The sequence below is a fragment of the Thermobia domestica genome, chromosome 11 (assembly GCF_964235325.1).
Source record: "Thermobia domestica chromosome 11, izTheDome1.hap1.1, whole genome shotgun sequence".
Classification (NCBI taxonomy): domain Eukaryota; kingdom Metazoa; phylum Arthropoda; class Insecta; order Zygentoma; family Lepismatidae; genus Thermobia; species Thermobia domestica.
Genome location: NC_137464.1, coordinates 20115413 through 20130496, shown reverse-complemented (window position 1 = coordinate 20130496; position 15084 = coordinate 20115413).

Here is a 15084-nt window from a genome sequence, read left to right as displayed (position 1 = left end):
ATTTTCTTGGTTTTAAGGTTTTCGTGTGTCAATTTTTAGACCCAGAAAAAAAAAAATACAAAAACTCCTTGTCAGCAATCATCATATTATGCACTATTTTCATGTGAAAAAAAAAAAATACCTGACAGATACATACTCTGCAACAAATTGGTAATTTAAAGAGACTAAGAGAGAAGTAAGGATATATCGTATATACACATCTCTCTCTATCACGGTTCCAGTAAACGTGTGAAAAAAGACTTGAAAACTTTCTTCTAACATGCAAAAAAAAAAAAATATTCTTACATGAAAAAAAACTTGATGAAGTGAATGCACTCTTTTACAACTCATGATGATCTGAACTAATTTTGTGAGAAAACGTTCTTTCAAGGTTGGTTCTGATTCTGTATAGTGTGATCTTATAGTTTCTTCTTCTTCTTCTTCTTTTTGTTAAAATGTTATAGGAAAAAGTTTCTGAGAGGAAGTCCGTGTGCCACAACTTTTCTTACTAACCTTCACATTTGTTTCATTGACGAATATGATATAGCAGAGATTTTTTTTTACTTGCTATTTTTTTAGCTTCTTAATTTATTTATCAGAAAAATGAAAGAAAAACAGAAAGTATCAAAGAATGAAATTAATTGGTTGTGATAATTATTCTGTGTAATAAATTTTCTGACACCATTATAAAACTAATATATACTGGAAATGTTGATATAAGGTTGTTGTTATACACGGAAAGAAGTACAGAGTGATCACAAAGTCTCGTTACTCTTTTATGTATTACAATACTGTGTGTGCGGGTTTCCTCGGGGTTCTCCCGTTTCCTCCCACTTTCTCCATTCCACCATTTCATTCATTTTTCATCACCGTCTACTTTAGTCTAACAGGTAATCGTGGACGTAAGACTCAAAGATTACATTTCATTTCATTTCTTTATCTATTAATGAATTGTTGTTTCTTATTTTTGCAGATGCTTATTAACATCTAAAGCATGGCTAATGAGTCCACTTACGCCATGGAGGAACGGATCGCAATGAGCACGTGGGCTTCCGAACGACCTCATACAGAAAAATCGATGCGACATATTCAGCTTAATTTCGCTGTAAGATTTCAGAAACCTTCAATTCCAAAACCAACAATATTACGGTGGGAGAAAAAGCTCTTTGCAGCTGGTTGCGTAAAAGATAAGCGCCTCTCAGGATGACCACCAACATGACTGGATACATGTGTAGAGGCTGCAGCGTCTGTCGAATATTTGCCAACAAGTCCATTCGTAAGCAGTCACAGGAATTGGATATTCCATACTCAACATTACAAAAACATATGAAGAAGGATTTGCAGCTAACGGCATTTAAACCTTCGTTTGTAAATGAATTGTGTGATAGTGACATCCAAATACGTCAGCAGCCTTGTGAGCGAATATTCAATGTCTTTACTATTCGTCGTTCAAAGGAGAAGGTTTTTTTTTTTCGGACGAGTGTGCACTATGCGATACGGGTAATGGGGTTACTCTGTATGTCAAAGTCGATATTGTAGATGCCACCAGCACTACTTCGTAATACCCCGAAAAGACGGTAACACCATTATATTATAACGTATTATGTTTTATGTGTGTGTATATTGTAAGAATTGAGTAAACTTTACAATAAGTACACTCTAGCTGCGCATGCATAAGCAGAATCGCTTTAAAACGGCATAGTAGAGTAGGTTAGACTAGCGTAGACTAAATTATAGTAGGATAGGGCAGGGTTTGGTTAGCTTAGGGCTAAAGAAGTTTGAACTTACTTTGTTAAAATTAAGCAAATATAATTTCTCGTGTCCGTGTAACGATACCAACTGGAGCGGCTATTGTAAAGTTCATCCTAAGAATATTTCAGGTACGGAGTTCGAGCTCGCAAAACTGCAATGTATACAAGGTCTGTCCTGGAAGTAATGTCAGTAAGTCTACAGAGTTGAGTTGACTTGATTTTAACTCCAGTTCAGCAGCGAGACTATAAGAGACGTGGACCTACTGATTAACGTATAATCCGAACCACATGAGCCCCCGCCAGAATTGAACCCAGGACTCCCACGCCAAAGAGTAAGTCTACAGAAGTATTAAAAAAATTACTGAATTTATCGTTACAAATGTTTAAAAATCTTCCAAATAATCTCCTTTTGCTCCAGCAGGACTTCCAGCTCTCAAATGTATTGCGATAGTCCTCCTCCGGAATGTCCTTTAATTCTGCGGTGCAAACTGCTTTGATCCCATCCACTGTCCAAAATGCTTGCCTTTCAGGGGTGTTTTGAGGCGTGGAAACAGAAAAAAGTCGGGGGACCCAAGTCCGGGACTGGGAGATCGTTGGCCTCCCTGCTTTGACCAGGTATTCGGTGACGATGAAAGCACTGTGGGCCGGCACATTATCGTGGTGCAACTTCCAGTTGTTTGCGATGTCCGGCCGGATGCGTTAAACCCTGCGTTTCAGTCATTTTTGGTCTTCCACATAAAACTTGGAGTTCACAGTGGTTCCAGGTTCTACAAAACTGGATCGTGACGAACCAATCCGTGGATGTCAAAAAATACGATGAGCATGATCTTGATCTTTGATTTGTTCATCCTGGCTTTCTTCAGGCGAGGAGACGAGGGCGTAGTGGTCGTCGATGGCCGTCCGGCGCGGTCCTCGTCATCGACCTCTTCCCGGCCTTCCAAGAAGGCCTTGTGCCACAGAAACACTTGTCCGTTTGACAGGGCATGTTCTTTGTAAGCAATCTTGATCATAGTAACAGTTTCCGTATCGGTCTTGCCAAGTTTCACTCAAAACTTGATCGCAAACCTTTGTTCTAACGAGCGCTACATTTTCACTTTCACTAGATCAAAAAACAACCCTGACGGACAGGCCCGTCCTCACTGTCCGAATGCTTGGAGCGCACTGATCGACAGAGCGCTGCTTAGCTGGCTTCCCCCACTACCAGTTCCAACAGGTTAGATCACGCTCCGACGTACAGTCGCGTCACAATAAATTCACTGACATTACTTACAGGACAAACCTTGTATTTAAAAAAGTATATACTGAACTTAGTTTCTACGCTAGAAAAAAAAATTGAACACGGTGGCATCGTGATTGAGCGCTCACCCTCTCTTGCGAATGGTTCATACTTCTATCCCAGGCTATATTATGAGTTTGCGCCAGAAATTCGTTTTCCTTGATTTTTCGAAAACTACGCATGATGATTAGTACTTATCCCTATCATTTTGTTCAATTCAATGAAATCTATTGATTGGTATTTATGTCTGATGATAGGACATTTTCCCAGTAAACGCTAAGAATATTCTATAATTATTATCTACACACATACACACCTTACTCAAATTTTGAGTAAATGCTAATCGGATTTTAATCAAATAAAATACAAAATTTGAATGAAAATATTTAAAAATATTCAATTCATTATGTCATGATTTAATGATAACGAAGAATATGTATGTCTCTATTTCAACCTTTTCTAGAAAATATTGTTTTATTGTTATCAGTAAAACGAAGACCGACTATCAATTAATTATGTTATTATCTGATAGACATGTTGAATAAGTAGGTCTGTATTGTAATGTTTTGTACATAATATTCTTTGCTTTATTGTTATCAGTGAACGAAGTCTGTCTTCATAAATTAACCCATTACCCGCCAAAACTCTTGTATCGTTGTTAATGTCACAAAATGTGTTTATTCATAACTGTTTGAGATATAAAGACGCAAAATTAGTGTTAAAATAGAAATAGCCGATATAGTTCAGGAAATACAACCCGTCCCATTTTTGGGACAATGGCAGAATAAATAAGCATTTTATATTTGTATTTCACAAACGTCCTTGAAATTGGGAAACTTATGAAATTGTTCCAAATGAATACACATTTGCACACTTATTTGTTTTACATACATGTAATTCTAAATTACTTTATTGTTATCCTAAAGGAGTTTGTACACTTATCTTTATGCATTTGTTACTTCATCTTCGTTATGATTCCGTTTCACAATGAGAATTTCATTTTCTTTATCAAATCTATGGTCCATGAAACCACGTTTTGTTTTTTTCTCCATCTGGTTGCTGTTTATCAAAGGGCAGGGGTCGATCTCATCGCTATCTTACTTTTCTAATAAATTCACAATTTCACCCACTGTGAGGGTAGGCTTATACAATGTCAGTGTTCTACGAAATACAACCTTCGTTACTTACCACCAGCATCTAATAATATCTTTAGAATTACCAATATTGGATAAGAATAAACTACAACTCACATAGGTAACAATACTAACGTTTTTTTAGTGCTAGCCGAAGGCTAGCTCCCTTGCGAGGGTTACGCCCTCTATCCGGGGTGAGGAATGTAGAGACTGGGGAAGGAAGGATATTGGAGGTGATCTATGGGAAGTAAGAGTAAGCGGAAAGAATCATTTATTTTATTTAGATCATAATTTCAGTTTATTGCTTTTATTGCATTTTATTCAATTTCATTGGACATTATGAACTTTGTTCATAATCATGAGGACAGGGAAAAAAATGACAATGAAGTGCATATGACAGGACAACACAAGGATATGTTAGTGAGACGAATGCAGATTATCTTCTTGTCCAGGGGCTGCTCTGGACAGTAATGTAGACAAGTGGAGCCCTGTTAGCACAATAGGTTACGGTGCAGCATATGCAGGTGATATATGAAATGGAAGGAGATCAGAAGAATAAGCTGAAGCGACAAAATGATCTGGATGGTCTGGTGGAATGGTTTTGAGATATAAAGAGAAGAGTAGGGATAGAGGGCAAGTAGAAAATTGATATCCTAAATCATAGTGGCGGTCGGCATCCATAGTATCTAGAAGTAGTGGATGACGTTGCTGAAACCGGTTTGTGATGAACTTTAGTCGCAACTGTTCAAGATGATGGAGAATGGTAGGAAAAGAGATACGGTCGTAAAGCTCCTGTGTCGGACTGGGAAGCTTGATCCTATAAGCCAGACGAAATGCGTGCCTTTCAAGAACTTGTAATTTCTGATAGAAAAAAGGTAGTGCAGCAACCCAAGCGGGATGACCATAAGTTAGAACTGGACGTAAGAATACCTTATACGTATTAAGGATTGCAGTGGGTTGCAATCCCCATGTGGTACCAACTAGACGTTTTAGTAAATTGAGCCGAGCATACGCTTTACGAATGATTGCGTGAAGATGCGGCCGCCAAGTTAAGTGATGATCGATTGTGATACCAAGATAGGTAACCTGTTTAGTAGGTGATATTCGTGTGCCGTGAACCTCTAGATTAAGTAGATCGGGGTTTTTCTGAACCCGAGAACGTTTTCGAGGTGGTATGAAAACGATAGCTTGGGTCTTAGTCGAGTTAATATGAAGGCGCCACTGAGTACACCATCGGAGGAAAGAATCTATTGCTAGGCGGAGAGCAGAATTGATTTGTGGAATAGTTCTGGCCGTGCAAAGAAAGGCAGTGTCATCTGCATATTGAAAAGTATGAACATTGGGAGGAAGGGTTGGCATATCAGCTACGAACAGAAGGTATAGAACAGGCGAGAGAGCGGAGCCTTAAGTTACACCAGAATGGATAAAGATCGGATGAGATGAGGAACTATTGATGGTAACATAAGATAGGCGGTTAGAAAGAAAATGGAAAATGAAACGGAGATAGCAGAGTGGAAGCCTAAAACGGTGAAGTTTGAACATGAGGGCTAAATGCCACACTTTATCAAAAGCCTTCTCTAGGTCAAAAAGAATGAGGCATGAAGGCCGAGCAGTGTTATAATGATTTGTGATTAGGTTGAGAAGTCTGAGCAATTGATCATTGATGCTGAAATTAGGTCTGAAACCAGCTTGGTGTAGGCAAGAGATTATATTGAGAAAGATGGTGATGTAGTCTGATGACAATGATGCGCTCAAGAATTTTGCTAAATACGGAGGTTAATTGTATTGGACGGTAAGAAGCAACAGAATCTGGAGGTTTGTTGGGCTTAAGAAACATGAGAGTGGAAGAAGTCTTCCAGTCACAGGGGATGTAGCCAGTCCGGAGAATAAAAGAATATATATATGAAAGAAGCAGAAGAAGACAATAAGGAGCCTCTTTGATATGACGATAAGTTATGTGGTCGATACCAGGAGCTGTGTTGCGCTTGCGGTATACGACGGTGGCGATATCAGATGTAGAAATTGAAGCTGTGAGAGAATTGTCGTCTGGAAAAATGTGTGCTGCACTGGGTTGTAGATATAGAGATGATAAGTTCAAGCGATCAGTAGGATGTCTTTGAACAAAATCAGATGGGAATGGGGTGAAGGTAGTCTGCAGGTGGTCTGCAAAGGCGTTCGCTTTCTCTTCGTCTGTGTGCAATGGTTGGTTATTTACTAACAGCGGATATGGTGTGCGAGTAAGCTTCCCAGTCAACATATGAAATCGCTTCCAATACTTAGTAGGGTGTGAAGTTTCAGCTAAGTTGTTACACGTCTTCACCCAGTTGCGAAGTTTATGTGCCTTGAGTAGTTACGCACAGTGCGCTGAAGTTGGCGATGATGACGAAGAGCTTCTTGGTTACCAGTGCGCTGATATTCGCGAAAGAATTCGCGAGAACGATGTATGAGAGGTAGGTAGTTTGGCGGTAAACGTGGTTGGTACCTGGTTATTTCAGTTGTGGGTATATGAAGGTCAGAAGCGTGATGAATGGAATGAGTGATTTCAGAGACCCGTGCGTAGAGATCATCTTCGGTAGCAGGAGGCTCGATGGTAACCAAATCTTCAGCAATAGTAGTGCGATAGTCATCCCACTTGGCTTGATCAAATCGTGGAACACGACGAGGTTCAGGGAGCAAACGAAGAGTAGGAGCCTGCGGTTGATCGATATGAAGTTTGATAGGAACGTGATCACTACCTATGGAATCGAGCACTTCAAGAGTGCAACGCTGGAAGAGATTGCCAGAAGAAATAACTACGTCAGGTGTGGTATTCGTGATGGGTCTGGTTGCTTTAGGTATGTCAAAAACATGGCCGGTGGTATGAGTAGTAATGAAGTCAAGGAAGCTTTGTTTCTGATTATCTGGACGGCTGTGAATATTGATGTCGGCCATTATGATATAATATTTAAAGTTATTGGAGATGTAAAGAAAGAATGAGCGTGGGATGGGGTGTCCAGGGCGTACATATATGGTAGCTATGGTAACGTAAAGAGAGTGGAAGTACAACGTAGTAATGAGATACTCTGGAACATTAATCAATGCAGGATGATATTGGCGGTGACTAATCGAAGGATGGAAGCCAAATACTAACGTAACCAGCCAATGTCCCAATTTTGGGGCGCTTGAAATAAATATATGAGAAATTTAACTAAATGCACATATGTTGCATAGCAGACGATCATATTACTTTGAGATACATGTTGTCATAGAACAAACGTTATTTTATTGAATATGCGGTACAAATATTACGCTAAAACGGAAAAAAGTTTGCACAGCTGAAAAATGCAAATTCGACATAACGTGGCGCCATATCTTGGCCATCGTATTATTAAAAGTTTCCAAGTAACTTCTATATCATGCAGAAGAGATTGTAAACAAATGAAAGGAAACGAAATATTTTAAGAATATATTTCCAAACACTTTCAAAAAATAGTAAAAAAGACCCGTCCCAAAAAAGAGACAATGGCTGATAATGGGTTAATTATGTTATCACCTGATATACATGTTGAATAAGTAGGTGTCTATTGTAATGTTTTGTACATAATATTCTTTGCTTTATTGTTATCAGTGAACGAAGTCTGTCTTCATAAATTAATTATGTTATCATCTGATATACATGTTGAATAAGTAGGTGTCTATTGTAATGTTTTGTACATAATATTCTTTGCTTTATTGTTATCAGTGAACGAAGTCTGTCTTCATAAATTAATTATGTTATCACCTGATAGACATGTTGAATAAGTAGGTGTCTATTGTAATGTTTTGTACATAATATTCTTTGCTTTATTGTTATCAGTGAACGAAGTCTGTCTTCATAAATTAATTATGTTATCATCTGATATACATGTTGAATAAGTAGGTGTCTATTGTAATGTTTTGTACATAATATTCTTTGCTTTATTGTTATCAGTGAACGAAGTCTGTCTTCATAAATTAATTATGTTATCATCTGATAGACATGTTGAATAAGTAGGTGTCTATTGTAATGTTTTGTACATAATATTCTTTGCTTTATTGTTATCAGTGAACGAAGTCTCTTCATAAATTAATTATGTTATCATCTGATATACATGTTGAATAAGTAGGTCTGTATTATATTATTTTTTCAGAATATTCTTTGCTTTATTGTTATCAGTAAACAAAGTCTGTCTCTACAGATTAATTACGTTATCGTCTGATAGACATGTGAAGTATGTAGGTTTCCATCATAACATTTTGTAGAAAATATTCTTTGCTTTATTGTAATCACTTAACAAAGTCTGTCTCTATAGATTAATTATGTTATCATCTGATATACATGTTGAATAAGTAGGTGTCTATTGTAATGTTTTGTACATAATATTCTTTGCTGTATTGTTATCAGTAAACAAAGTCTGTCTTCATAAATTAATTATGTTATCATCTGATATACATGTTGAATAAGTAGGTGTCTATTGTAATGTTTTGTACATAATATTCTTTGCTGTGTTGTTATCAGTAAACAAAGTCTATCTCTATAGATTAATTATGTTATCGTCTGATAGACATGTGAAGTATGTAGGTGTCTATTGTAATGTTTTGTACATAATATTCTTTGCTGTATTGTTATCAGTAAACAAAGTCTATCTCTATAGATTAATTATGTTATCATCTGATATACATGTTGAATAAGTAGGTGTCTATTGTAATGTTTTGTACATAATATTCTTTGCTGTATTGTTATCAGTAAACAAAGTCTATCTCTATAGATTAATTATGTTATCATCTGATATACATGTTGAATAAGTAGGTGTCTATTGTAATGTTTTGTACATAATATTCTTTGCTGTATTGTTATCAGTAAACAAAGTCTATCTCTATAGATTAATTATGTTATCATCTGATAGACATGTTGAATAAGTAGGTGTCTATTGTAATGTTTTGTACATAATATTCTTTGCTGTATTGTTATCAGTAAACAAAGTCTATCTCTATAGCTTAATTATGTTATCATCTGATATACATGTTGAATAAGTAGGTGTCTATTGTAATGTTTTGTACATAATATTCTTTGTTGTATTGTTATCAGTAAACAAAATCTATCTCTATAGATTAATTATGTTATCATCTGATATACATGTTCAATAAGTAGGTGTCTATTGTAATGTTTTGTACATAATATTCTTTGCTGTATTGTTATCAGTAAACGAAGTCTATCTCTATAGATTAATTATGTTATCATCTGATATACATGTTGAATAAGTAGGTGTCTATTGTAATGTTTTGTACATAATATTCTTTGCTGTATTGTTATCAGTAAACAAAGTCTGTCTTCATAAATTAATTATGTTATCATCTGATATACATGTTGAATAAGTAGTTGTCTATTGTAATGTTTTGTACATAATATTCTTTGCTGTGTTGTTATCAGTAAACAAAGTCTATCTCTATAGATTAATTACGTTATCATCTGATATACATGTTGAATAAGTAGGTGTCTATTGTAATGTTTTGTACATAATATTCTTTGCTGTATTGTTATCAGTAAACAAAGTCTATCTCTATAGATTAATTATGTTATCATCTGATAGACATGTTGAATAAGTAGGTGTCTATTGTAATGTTTTGTACATAATATTCTTTGCTGTATTGTTATCAGTAAACAAAGTCTATCTCTATAGCTTAATTATGTTATCATCTGATATACATGTTGAATAAGTAGGTGTCTATTGTAATGTTTTGTACATAATATTCTTTGCTGTGTTGTTATCAGTAAACAAAGTCTATCTCTATAGATTAATTATGTTATCATCTGATATACATGTTGAATAAGTAGGTGTCTATTGTAATGTTTTGTACATAATATTCTTTGCTGTATTGTTATCAGTAAACAAAGTCTATCTCTATAGATTAATTATGTTATCATCTGATATACATGTTGAATAAGTAGGTGTCTATTGTAATGTTTTGTACATAATATTCTTTGTTGTATTGTTATCAGTAAACAAAGTCTATCTCTATAGATTAATTATGTTATCATCTGATATACATGTTGAATAAGTAGGTATCTATTGTAATGTTTTGTACATAATATTCTCTGCTGTATTGTTATCAGTAAACAAAGTCTATCTCTATAGATTAATTATGTTATCATCTGATATACATGTTGAATAAGTAGGTGTCTATTGTAATGTTTTGTACATAATATTCTTTGCTGTATTGTTATCAGTAAACAAAGTCTGTCTTCATAAATTAATTATGTTATCATCTGATATACATGTTGAATAAGTAGGTGTCTATTGTAATGTTTTGTACATAATATTCTTTGCTGTGTTGTTATCAGTAAACAAAGTCTATCTCTATAGATTAATTATGTTATCGTCTGATAGACATGTGAAGTATGTAGGTGTCTATTGTAATGTTTTGTACATAATATTCTTTGCTGTATTGTTATCAGTAAACAAAGTCTATCTCTATAGCTTAATTATGTTATCATCTGATATACATGTTGAATAAGTAGGTGTCTATTGTAATGTTTTGTACATAATATTCTTTGTTGTATTGTTATCAGTAAACAAAATCTATCTCTATAGATTAATTATGTTATCATCTGATATACATGTTCAATAAGTAGGTGTCTATTGTAATGTTTTGTACATAATATTCTTTGCTGTATTGTTATCAGTAAACGAAGTCTATCTCTATAGATTAATTATGTTATCATCTGATATACATGTTGAATAAGTAGGTGTCTATTGTAATGTTTTGTACATAATATTCTTTGCTGTATTGTTATCAGTAAACAAAGTCTGTCTTCATAAATTAATTATGTTATCATCTGATATACATGTTGAATAAGTAGTTGTCTATTGTAATGTTTTGTACATAATATTCTTTGCTGTGTTGTTATCAGTAAACAAAGTCTATCTCTATAGATTAATTACGTTATCATCTGATATACATGTTGAATAAGTAGGTGTCTATTGTAATGTTTTGTACATAATATTCTTTGCTGTATTGTTATCAGTAAACAAAGTCTATCTCTATAGATTAATTATGTTATCATCTGATAGACATGTTGAATAAGTAGGTGTCTATTGTAATGTTTTGTACATAATATTCTTTGCTGTATTGTTATCAGTAAACAAAGTCTATCTCTATAGCTTAATTATGTTATCATCTGATATACATGTTGAATAAGTAGGTGTCTATTGTAATGTTTTGTACATAATATTCTTTGCTGTGTTGTTATCAGTAAACAAAGTCTATCTCTATAGATTAATTATGTTATCATCTGATATACATGTTGAATAAGTAGGTGTCTATTGTAATGTTTTGTACATAATATTCTTTGCTGTATTGTTATCAGTAAACAAAGTCTATCTCTATAGATTAATTATGTTATCATCTGATATACATGTTGAATAAGTAGGTGTCTATTGTAATGTTTTGTACATAATATTCTTTGTTGTATTGTTATCAGTAAACAAAGTCTATCTCTATAGATTAATTATGTTATCATCTGATATACATGTTGAATAAGTAGGTATCTATTGTAATGTTTTGTACATAATATTCTCTGCTGTATTGTTATCAGTAAACAAAGTCTATCTCTATAGATTAATTATGTTATCATCTGATATACATGTTGAATAAGTAGGTGTCTATTGTAATGTTTTGTACATAATATTCTTTGCTGTATTGTTATCAGTAAACAAAGTCTGTCTTCATAAATTAATTATGTTATCATCTGATATACATGTTGAATAAGTAGGTGTCTATTGTAATGTTTTGTACATAATATTCTTTGCTGTGTTGTTATCAGTAAACAAAGTCTATCTCTATAGATTAATTATGTTATCGTCTGATAGACATGTGAAGTATGTAGGTGTCTATTGTAATGTTTTGTACATAATATTCTTTGCTGTATTGTTATCAGTAAACAAAGTCTATCTCTATAGATTAATTATGTTATCATCTGATATACATGTTGAATAAGTAGGTGTCTATTCTAATGTTTTGTACATAATATTCTTTGCTGTATTGTTATCAGTAAACAAAGTCTGTCTTCATAAATTAATTATGTTATCATCTGATATACATGTTGAATAAGTAGGTGTCTATTGTAATGTTTTGTACATAATATTCTTTGCTGTATTGTTATCAGTAAACAAAGTCTATCTCTATAGATTAATTATGTTATCATCTGATATACATGTTGAATAAGTAGGTGTCTATTGTAATGTTTTGTACATAATATTCTTTGCTGTATTGTTATCAGTAAACAAAGTCTATCTCTATAGATTAATTATGTTATCATCTGATATACATGTTGAATAAGTAGGTGTCTATTGTAATGTTTTGTACATAATATTCTTTGTTGTATTGTTATCAGTAAACAAAGTCTATCTCTATAGATTAATTATGTTATCATCTGATATACATGTTGAATAAGTAGGTGTCTATTGTAATGTTTTGTACATAATATTCTTTGCTGTATTGTTATCAGTAAGCAAAGTCTATCTCTATAGATTAATTATGTTATCATCTGATATACATGTTGAATAAGTAGGTATCTATTGTAATGTTTTGTACATAATATTCTCTGCTGTATTGTTATCAGTAAACAAAGTCTATCTCTATAGATTAATTATGTTATCGTCTGATAGACATGTGAAGTATGTAGGTTTCCACCATAACATTTTGGAGAAAATATTCTTTGCTTTATTGTTAGCAATGAAAGTAGTAATTACGTTTAATGTGAAAAATCGATTCCCTTCTGGTGCAATTCTCACGGAATTATTACTCGCTATTAATCGTTGCACATATGTAAGATAAATTAAAATCACTTCAACACATCGTACGAGTAGATGTTAAGATATTGAAAGAACAAAAGAAAAAGACAGAGACCGATGTATTGCCAAGAGCGATAGAAATTGAGTGTGTTCCCTTCCGACCGCTTGGCGCCACTCTCTGACTCAACGACGCGCGCGGGAAAAGTAATTACTCTGAGCTTTATAAGTAGTGAAGTGACCCCCTCCCGGGCCGGCGTCAACCTCAACCAGCGAGGGAATTCCAAGGGTTTACGCACCGTTACAGCCCGATTGGCGCCTTTCCAGTCACGTGACAATTCGGATTCTCGTCGTTGCATGGCTACTTCAAATTAGCCCTGTCAAAAATATTATTGATAAATTAATCCTTCTTGGATGTGTGATTATTTACACAAGGTTCTCTGATGTTTTCTCAACGGGTATTTCAGTATTTATTTAGAAAAAAAAAAGAGATTGTAAATTGCTCTGCTGATTATACAGTGTAATTCAATCCCAACATTCTTTTTAACTTTTCCTTTCTGAACTTAATTTTGCTAAATGTTCTCTCAATTTGCAAAATTTGCAATTTTTTTTCTGTATCTCGTGTGTTCTTCACAATTTCTTTAAATTATAGTGGAAATTGTAAACATGATATAGAAAATCAAAAATTAAAAATGTGATCCAGATAGTACACAAAATTTTATTAATGTTTAATAGAAAAGAAATTGTCCAAAAATGAGCATATATCAATCCATACTTCTCATTAGGCTGGACAAAAAAGATATGAGCGAGTGTAACTTCTCTTCCTTAGTTTTCGAGAAAAAAGAATTTTTATGGCGCTAATAAGTAAGTCCCTCGTTAATAATTATAACTGATAACTATTATTCTGATGTAACATGTTTATTTACTGTTAAAAAATTACATTGTAAATTAGTACATTGTATCTCCTTTCCTAATGGTGGTGCTCCTAACAGTGACACATATAGTACTAAAGGTGACGTACCCCTCCTAACATGCCTCTAAAAGTGATATATACACTACTTACAGTGATGTAATACTCGTAACAGTGACATGTATACTTCTGACAGTGACCTACGTACTTGTAACAGTGACCCCGTGCAATCGCCCCTGATCATATATGTACTGCAATTAGGTGCAGCGTGCGCTGGTAACATAGTTGACTATCAAGCATTTCTTCAATTTCATGTCTCCATGGTCCACGCCCACGGTACCGATGTTCATAGTACGGTTTATCTGTCTATACAATAGAAAGTGAAATTATTCTGATTTATGAACGATTTTACGTCACCAGATTTCTTTTAGTTGGATTCCCTAAAAAAAATAAATGCCATAAAAAAGTCTTGAAACCACGATGGATCGAATCACAAATGCTTGCGCCCAAATTATTGCACACACATATAATTTAAGTTGTGTAAAATTCGAAGGTCGGATCAACGAATAAATAGATGAAAGTTGAAGGTAATCAATTTGAGCACTTACTGAGACTGAAAGGTGCGAGGTAAGGGAACGTACAGAGAACAAGGATTCCTATAACCTTCAAGAAACAAGTTCCATTACACCAACTTTTGTTCAACAGTCAAGCAAACTTAAATAAAACATTGATCTTCCAAACAGTGGTGGATCTAAAAGGTAAAAACCGAGGGGGCAGCCAGAACCCAGACAGCGATAGGTACTGTATATCATGAGTTTAAGCAAATCGTTTTAATTTGAAATTCGTTTATGCACTTCGTTAACAGGAGCTAGGAATATCTAATGTTTCAAAAAATTTACAATAAAGAATAAGAGGCAACGATTACAGAACTTTCAGAAATAAATAAATAACATTTCAATTATTTTTGTCACTCAAAAAACTGGGGGACCTAGTCCATCCCTTCCCCAGTCTAGATCCACCACTGTTTCCCAAAGTACTTCTTGCTGAATGTAACGTCATCTTTCACGAGTCCAGAAAACATTACAGATCAAAGGTTGCTACTTCTGTCGCAGATTTATTCTGGGATGAATCCTAGCGGTTTCCAATTGAAGTGAAATTAATTCTCACTGATGACAGCGCCATCTATCACGAATCGAAAAAAGTTTCTAATAACATTTACTTATTTTTTCTCGTGTAAAATCTGATT